The sequence below is a fragment of the Alosa pseudoharengus genome, unplaced genomic scaffold, assembly GCF_046254945.1.
Source record: "Alosa pseudoharengus isolate Yale_2024_CS ecotype anadromous, Long Island Sound unplaced genomic scaffold, YU_APseudo_1.1 YU_APseudo_1.1_scf_18, whole genome shotgun sequence".
NCBI lineage: Eukaryota > Metazoa > Chordata > Actinopteri > Clupeiformes > Clupeidae > Alosa > Alosa pseudoharengus.
The window spans coordinates 1518759-1528464 of record NW_027468650.1 but is presented as its reverse complement, the minus strand read 5'-3'; the positions used below and the strand labels follow the sequence as shown (position 1 = coordinate 1528464).

At 38.6% G+C, this 9706-nt stretch overlaps 1 long non-coding RNA gene across 1 annotated transcript; it reads left to right on the top strand.

Moving 5' to 3' along the window:
• Nucleotides 1-1127: 1127 nt before the first annotated feature.
• On the top strand, nt 1128-5639 carry LOC143130819 (uncharacterized). The gene is made up of 4 exons (XR_012988004.1): nt 1128-2832; nt 4185-4315; nt 4924-5059; nt 5620-5639. It is a non-coding gene; the product is annotated as an uncharacterized LOC143130819 (long non-coding RNA).
• The last annotated feature ends 4067 nt before the right edge of the window (nt 5640-9706 follow it).

Here is a 9706-nt window from a genome sequence, read left to right as displayed (position 1 = left end):
AATAGCCTAGCAACCACCTCAAGTACCCTAGCAACAGCATAGCGACCACCATAACTACCCTAGCAACAGCCAAGCAACCACCCTCAGTACCCTAGCAACAGCCTAGCAACCATGTGAAATACCCTAGCAACAGCCTAGCAACCACTTCACAGTCACAACCTAGCAACCAATATAGCAACCAATGAGTTTAACCTAGCAACCATTATAGTAACCACAACTAATTTAGCAATAGCCTAGCAACCACCTCAAGTAGCCTAGCAACAGCCTAGCAACCACTTCCACATTTACAAGCTAGCAACCAATATAGCAACCAATGAGATTAACCTAGCAACTATCATAGCAACCACTATAACTACCCTAGCAACAACCTAGCAACCACCTCAAGTACCCTAGCAACAGCCTAGCAATCATGTCAAATACCCTAGCAACAGCCAAGCAACCACTTCCAGTTACTACCTAGCAACCAATGAGATTAACCTACCAACCAGCATAGCAAGTCAAGTCAAGTCAAGTCAAGTTTATTTATATAGCGCATTTCATACACAGAGGTCATTCAATGTGCTTTACATAAACAAAACCAAACAATAATAACAAATACAAGCATAGAAGGGCAATATAGTCAAAGAATAGTTAAAAGGTAAAGATCATAATAAAAAGGAAACATAAAACAAGGTAAAATAAAATAAAGAATAATTAGTAAGCAAAACAAAGGCAAAAGTAGTAAAAAAAGTAATAAAAGACAAAGTAGAATAATTATCAAGGCAGATTCAGAATTTGTAACTCGGCACAGTTAGCAGAAAGCATCTGAGAACAGTTTGGTCTTAAGTCTAGATTTAAAACGGGAAAGTTGGTTCCACAGCTGAGCCGCATAGCAGCTAAAAGCTGCTTCACCATGTTTAGTTCTAACTGTAGGTTTTACTAGCAGGTTTTTCACCTGGGACCTGAGAGGACGAGAAGGTGTGTACTGCTGAAGCATGTCTGACAAGTATTTAGGTCCTGCTCCATTTACTGATTTATAAACAAGCAATAGTGCTTTAAAGTCAATTCTGTGACTTACTGGAAGCCAGTGCAAGGACTTAAGAATTGGAGTAATGTGGTCAGTTCTTTTAGTTTTTGTTAGAATCCTAGCTGCTGCATTTTGTATCACCTGAAGCTGTTTAATAGTCTTTTTAGGAAGGTCTGTGAACAGTCCATTGCAGTAATCAACCCTGCTGGAGATAAATGCATGAATGAGTTTTTCCAAGTCATATTTTGACATCAGCCCTCTGAGTAGCAACCACCATAACTACCCTAGCAACAGCCTAGCAACCACCTCAAGTACAATAGCAACAGCCTAGCAATCATGTAAAATACCCTAGCAACAGCCTAGCAACCACTTCCACAGTTACAACCTAGCAACCAATATAGCAACCAATGAGATTAATCTAGCAACCAGCATAGCAACCACCACAACTAACCTAGCACAACTAACCTCATGTACCCTAGCAACAACCTATCAACCACTTCCACAATGACAACATTGCAACCAACATTAATAACCTAGCAACTAGCATAGCATCCACTATAACTACCCTAGCAACAGCCTAGCAAGCACCTCAAGTACCCTAACAACAGCCTAGCAACCATGTCAAATATCATATTCCTTTCCAACTGTCAGTTGTCATCAGTTATGTCTCCAGACAGCTAAATTAAACCACCACCTACCTAGCAACCAATGCACAAGTTCAACGCTATAGCTAAATAGGTGATTTAGGAATACCTGGTTTACTGTAGTAAAATTAAGGTAGAATTTAAAGAAAGAAACTTCAATTTACACACACTATCTGCAGGATTTTGAGTGCAATATCAAGGGAAAAAAGAAATTGTAGAACTGGTAATGTAGAAATTGTAGAAGATAGTCGTTTGAAATAACATGCTGAATCATAATTTGATCTTTTCCTATTTCATTGTTGTCTACTGCTTGTTGGAACATAGTGTCAATAGGCGCATTCAAGATGAACTCTGACTGAGTCCATCTGGCGGCTGTAGATGGCTTGATGAAGTCAGATAATGTCGTATTCGCTTAATCTACCCCTACAACTCTTAAACAACACTTTCATAAGTAGGCCTATAACAATATGTTCACTTCCAAAATGTCTGCTGGAGTGTTTAAAGTTAGCATCAAATGCAATATTTTGCTCTGCTTCAGGCCTCTCTATTCGCATTAATTATATGCATTTATTACATCAAGACTTGTCTATTGTACCTCACTTTATTTTGGTTTGCCCAACTCTACTAGCGATTACAAATGGTTAAGAATGCTGCTGCTAGATTTCTCACTGGAACTAAGAAGTGTGATGACACTTTTTTCCTTAGCCTTTAATATGCTCTGATAATGTTCCTCGTTTATTTTAACTGCCCAGCCTTCAATTTGATGTGATTATTGTATAATACACTAGGCCTATATTATTTTCTTTTTGTCTCGTTAAACTATCATTTTGATTGCTGACAACTGTTTTATTTTATTTTACTTTATTTTAATCTCATTATTATTGATGTTATTATTGTTGTTTTTACTATTTTGTTTATTTTAAAGCACTTTGGATCAACTCTGTTGTGCATTAAGTGACCTGACTTAACCTACCCATGCTTTTCAGTCAATGACGTCGCTCAGTCTCGCGCTTGACAGCTTGCCTCAGAATCCGCAGAATCCCTCGTCTACTCCACCAGCCTCATTCTTGTTGTAACGTTACTGCTACCTGAGCTGACTGAGTGTTTCGTCGCCTCTGTCAAGTTTGGAGCCCCAACAACTTCGCCCTGAACTTACCTGGACTTTGTCACATTACCACAAACGTAAGTTTTATTCTCTTAACGTTAACACAATAGGTATTTTGGTAAGGTTAACAGCGTTCTTTGTATCCATAGCTTAAATGAGCCTGGTACGCGACTAGCTAACGTTAACGTTAACTTTCGAGCTAGCACTGCTACCGTTAACCTTAACGACCACGTTAATTACTCTAATCATATCACTTTTATTCGACGTATATGTTGTCAAAAACAATTGTTTCCGAACAATTAGTAGGGTAGTACCATAACGTTAGCTGACTGAACGTCTGTCATTTGGAAATTATCGAAATGTAACGTTAGAAGTTAGGACTTCTAACGTTATGATACATTGTTCGGTATCTGAGGTAAAGTTTGGCTGCTAACGTTATGTCTAGCTATCATTTACTTTAAATAGACATGTAATTTGTGTGACATTCATTATTACATAAACAACGTCTATGAATTATGTCCGACAATTGGTCGGGTAACGTTAGTAGGTGCTAGTAGCTAGCTAGCAGCTAACGTTATAGTTGACTGGTGAAGTCTGCCATTTGGAAATAATGGAAACGTAGCTAGAAACTAACTGTACATTGCTCGCTAACGTTACGTTGTCTTGGAATGAAGTTTGGCAGCTAAAGTGGCCAACTAACAGGTCTAGAACTAGCTATTATCTAGCGCTACTTTAACTAGACATGTACTTTCTGTGACATTCATTAACGTTATCACTTTTATTCGACGTAGCTTCTATGTGTTGTGAAAAACAACGTCTATGAACTATGCCCCACAGTTGGTCAGGTAGTAGTATAGTTGACTCGTGAAGTCTGACATTTGGAAACTATCAATAGTTTATGCTATAACACTGCGGCAACACAGAAAGGTCAGGGCCACAACGCAAAACCGCGACCGAAATGAAAGGGTTAACGTTAACGCACGGAAGCGTTTGACGGTATGCCTTGAACTAGCTAGGACGTTAACGTTACATGACCTAAGGGCTAGATTTGGCCAACATGCCCATAATATGAACCTCCATAGGCATATGGGCAATGGACAACAGGATGATAAAACACAAAAATCTACCCTGAATCCAATGCTATCACATATTTTCTAACTTTATAGTGGCGGAAAAATAAGACATCTAGAAATTCTTAGCCTATCAACATACTGGCCCAATTCTTTTCTGATTAGAATGTTACAGACTTATTTCTAAGTGTGCCCCTAATATTTGTGTCGAGTACATGTTATGCTATTTAACCTAAAGGTACTACTTGGTCACACAGATGAGAGGTTGTGCTGCATTTTGTTAATTTAACATAATTGTGTTGCATTGTAATGTTATAGCAGTGGTCACGGTTTCACACAATTTTCTTTATTCAAAACAGAAAGCAATTGTCTTTTTAAAGACTCCCTCCATCTCCACCTTCCCTTGTGCTGCGACAGTCTTTGCCACAACTGCATCTCAAGACTCCCATCTCCCATCCTGTCTTTCCTTGCTGTGCTGCAGACTTTCAAGGTATGTCTTTTTATTATTTTTTACTGCTAGACCAGCTATGCTGCTTGCTTACACTTTTTTTTTTTTGCTTACACAAACATGTAAATTGTGTTTTACTTGATGGGGAAGAAACATAGCTACTTCACTGATTTGGTGTAGACATATTGTAACCTATGGAGGCAATTTGAATGACAGAACTAGCAAGCTAGTTAAACTAGTTGATTTGCAGGTTGCTTGTCTTGATGTCAGAATGCTCAGTCCTCCATATTCTTAAGTGCCTACCATATCGGCATCGACAACTACAAATGTGTCCAAACTTTTTCTTTAACAATTAACCATCACATACAGTAAATCTAAGGGTGACGACAGACAATCTAATGTGCAGCTGCCTACAAAGTCTGGTCCTGAACAGTATAATATACAGCTGAATTTTGTATTAGTTTTCTTTGCTCCCTTCGCTTAATTCATCCTACGTCACTAAAACCAACCTATCATTAAAATAGATAGAACCAAGAAAGCAGCAATGTTGCCGTGTGTGTTGCTGCTTATTTTAATTTAACATAATTGTGTTGCATTGTAATGTTATAGCAGTGGTCATGGTTTCACACAATTTTCTTTATTCAAAACAGAAAGCAATTGTCTTTTTAAAGACTCCCTCCATCTCCACCTTCCCTTGTGCTGCGACAGTCTTTGCCACAAAAACACTGCATCTCAAGACTCCATTCTCCCATCCTGTCTTCCCTTGCTGTGCTGCAGACTTTCAAGGTATGTCTTTTTATTATTTTTTACTGCTAGACCAGCTATGCTGCTTGCTTACACTTTTTTTTTGCTTACACAAACATGTAAATTGTGTTTTACTTGATGGGGAAGAAAAATAGCTACTTCACTGATTTGGTGTAGACCTATTGTAACCTATGGAGGCAATTTGAATGACAGAACTAGCAAGCTAGTTAAACTAGTTGATTTGCAGGTTGCTTGTCTTGATGTCAGAATGCTCAGTCCTCCATATTCTTAAGTGCCTACCATATCGGCATCGACAACTACAAATGTGTCCAAACTTTTTCTTTAACAATTAACAATCACATACAGTAAATCTAAGGGTGACGACAGACAATCTAATGTGTAGCTGCCTACAAAGTCTGGTCCTGAACAGTATAATATACAGCTGAATTTTGTATTAGTTTTCTTTGCTCCCTTCGCTTAATTCATCCTACGTCATTAAAATTGATAGAACCAAGAAAGCAGCAATGTTGCCGTGTGTGTTGCTGCTTATTTTTGGAAGTGTGTAACGTGTGTTTTTTTCTTCTTCTTTGTTTGCCTTTTAGGCTTGTTCCAGACCAGCCCTGTTAAAGTGGTGTCTGCGTGTCACTTGTGACGCTGCCTGTCATTGTCTGCAGCACCCTGCACTACACTGCACTGCACTGCACTACACTCATATCTAGGGTTGGGTATCGTTTCAATTTGAACGATTCCGATTCCAATTCCGATTTCTTATTTCAATTCCGGTTCCTAACGATTCTCGATTCCGATTTTTTTTAAAGGCAGGGTCAAAAAAAGTTTAGGATATTTTAAATGAGCTAGCTAACCAACGGTCTTTCTCAGGGTATCTGCACATTTTCCAAGTGCAAATTTAAAGACTTTTAAGACCTTTTCAAGACATCTAAATGAAAATTAAGACTATACCACGGCAAAAAGATATACAAGACTGTTTAATGCAATAGTTTTTTTTTCCTACTAATTTTAACCCCCACCCCATTTTGGATGTCTACAGAAGTTACCAAAAATATTTTGGCGAAAGAAAATAATTGTGTGTGAATTACCTTCACAGCTATAAATGCCCAATTTTAGGGTCTGGACTGCTTGCTTTTGAAGCTGGCTGTACTGTACATATTTGGTTTTGCTTACTGCTGAGGCTGTTCTTCACCTGTGTCTGTAGTAGCCTAGGGCTACTTGCCAAAGACATGTGCACTGGACTGGATTCCCTTAAATATTTTTTTCAAAGTTAACTAAGCTATTTACATATTTTAATAAGCCTACTTTATATAATTTACTATGTGCATCTATTAATCCAATATGCAGCACAGCAAATTAAAGTTAATCCACTACTTTACATTTTGCATACCAGTTGTATCTAAACCAACCAAAGCTTGACTGAAACATTGTAAAACCATTTACTTGTTTTAAATTAATTAAGAGACAGGTCCTCTTCGCATGATCCTGCTGAAAACTGCTGGTTTCATCTCAAGCACGCACGTATTATGAACGCACGTATTTTTATGTAGCAGTCGCCGACATTCAAAACATATGCGGTTATATTTCACAACTTTTGCTAAGTAGGCCTAGCCTACTGGGAAACGCTGGCAAGCAAGCTGCTGGCAGATATTACAGGTAGGCTATTATAACTTAGACAGATATTTTCTTCCCTAGGCTAGGCCAGCAACACACGCTGGAAAGATGCAAACAGATCAACTTAACATACCGGTATACAGTATTTCCTCCTGATTGCGAAGCACTGCACATAATTTCACCAGCAGTCTTCGCGTCCATAGTTTGTGAAACGATGCTGCGTCCGAGCAAAGACTTTAGATGCCAAGCGCAACTCCAAAAAGGAGAGCAAATAAACGTCCGGCTTGAGGCTGCGCCGGACAGGGCTTTTAAAATCCATATGTCCGGCCTAAATTCGAACATATGGCCAACCTATCGCTAACTGGCTTACCAAGTCTTTCTCCCGCTCATTCTACCGTAGGCTCCCTCATTCCACGTAAGCTACCCTGTCCATCTCTCAGGCCTCAGCTACACCACGAAAACGCCAGGCATATTATTTTGTACATAGGCCTACTGTATTATTACCGTTTTCACACCTTTAACCAAACCCGTGAAAAACATCTTCACTCTGCAACCACTACACTTCCTCCCGTAGCCTAATAGCCTATCACTTATACAATTGCGTTTTAAATACACGAAACTGGATGGAGACATCACTCGCTCTCTTGCACTCGCTGGCGGTCCCATACGCACATTTAATACCTCTTTCGAAAATTCAGTTGTAGCCTATTTAAGACTTTTTAAGGATCCGCGGGAACCCTGCTTTCTGAATGAAATAGTCCTTCTCCATGAATTTTAATTCTATTAACTATGCGCTTCTTCGTTGGTGTTCAGCCGTTTCTTCTTCCTGTCGGCAGACTGGGAATCGAAAGTAGGAATCGAAATTTAAACTTTTGAACGATTCCGGGAAAATCGCAAAGATAGTCCCGGTTCCAACCAATACTCGATATTCGATACACAAGCCTACTCATATCCCACTAACGCCTACCTGCAAACATATCTACGACAAGAACCTAACACTTCCTGAGAACATATCTGACTGCACATACTATACTCTTGACTCCTTTGAACCCTTTGACTCCTTTGAATCCTTTGAATCCTTTGAACTCTTTTGAGATTGAAACGCACTTTGAATCATATCATATTGAGACTCTGAATCCCACTCATACACATACCTGCAAACATATGACCGACAAGAATTGACCACTTTCTGATCATACATACCTGGCTACACACACTGAATACTGCTCTGAATCATATTGAGACTCTGAACCAACAGAACATAACATACCTGCAGACATATTTCTGACAAGAATTGACCACTTTCTGTCAGCACATACTCTGAACTATATAAAGATTCTGAACCATACTGAGAACTACCTGTGAACTATTCACATACAGAACTATTACTGTTTGAGACTGAAACCTCCTTTGAATTCTGAACCATTTTGAGACTGAAACCGCCTTTAAATTCTGAACCATTTTGAGACTGAAACCTCCTTTGAATCCAATTATGAACCATTTTGAGACTGAAACCTTCAAATTCTGAACCATTTTGAGAGTGAGACTGAAACCGCCTTTGAATTCTGAACCATTTTGAGACTGAAACCGCCTTTAAATTCTGAATCATTTTGAGACTGAAACCTCCTTTGAATTCTGAACCATTTTGAGACTGAAACCGCCTTTAAATTCTGAATCATTTTGACACTGAAACCTCCTTTGAATTCTGAACCATTTTGAGACTGAAACCTCCTTTGAATTCTGAACCATTTTGAAACGGAATCCTTTTCTGAATACTACTTTGAATAATATTGAGAATAATATTCCTACAAGAATTGCCCATTGTGAATTGTGAACTATTCACATACAGAACTATTACTGTGAATTATACATACCTGTGAAACGTTTTATATATTTGAATAATACCTGTCAAAGTTGTTTTTGCTGTTATACCTACTTTTAGACCTGGCCTGTGCTGCAAGACTGAACCTGGGCTGTGTGAGGACTTTTTGAGATTCCATCCTAGTTCTGCATAAAACTGATCATCTCAAGAGCTTCCTCTCATTCTTCATCAGTGTCATCAAGTGTTACCTCTACCTATCAGTTCCAGTGCCATATTCAGAATTGCCATTGATAAACAAAATACGCATTAAGATAAAATTGAGGATAGTTTCATAATTTAATAATTAAACTGAGGTAAATATTGTGTGTGAAGGTGAAAATTGTAATTTTGTACTTTTGACAGCCAGCTTGTTATTTATTGGGTGTCAAGCATATTCTAATCAATTCGTTTTAATTCTTTGCTTAGCAACATTTCATTTTTGGGCCCACTAATTATTGTAATAAACCACTGAAATAAATACTAGTGTTTGTATATTGAGTTTATTAACATTTGATCTCATCTAACTGTTTTATATACTCAGATTAAGTAACCTGTGAGTAGAACAGTAAGTTTTATTGTATAATCTGATAAGCAATAATTTGTACAACCAATATTAGACTTAACTTGACCAGTAGACTATATTAAGCAAAGATTATAGCATTTTGAAACATGCCAAGGAAAGGCCGTCGTTCAGAGGCTCAAAAGAGACGTTGGCGTAAGTTGGACCTCTCTGAAGTTGAACCACATCAGTCTTCATTAGACCAGAGTGACTTCAATGAGAGAGAACAGGTAAATGAGGTTACTAGTGTTTTCCGCATGAACATGGAGCAGAGAGCCATCACATGTGTTCAAGCAACTCATAGCCAACGTGATGTAAGGTATGGGAACAACAGTAACAAGCAGTGCACCTGCAATTCCCTGGTATTTCTGGCAACTCTCCATTACAGAACTGAGCTCAACAGTGATGATCTTGACTATGTTTTGCAAAAAGGTAACTTGATGTACAGTGAAGCACTAGTAAGGTTGAGCGTGAGAGGCAATGAAGCACCCGACCACTTGGCTCTTGATGAATTACCTGATAGTGTTGAGATCTATGGACAGATGTATCATATTGAGAAGTGCCCGTCACGGTATGGTTATTTTAGGCAAGATGGACCTGATGGTGTGGACTTTCTACAGCTTTCTGAAAGACTGCATTGTTTGTC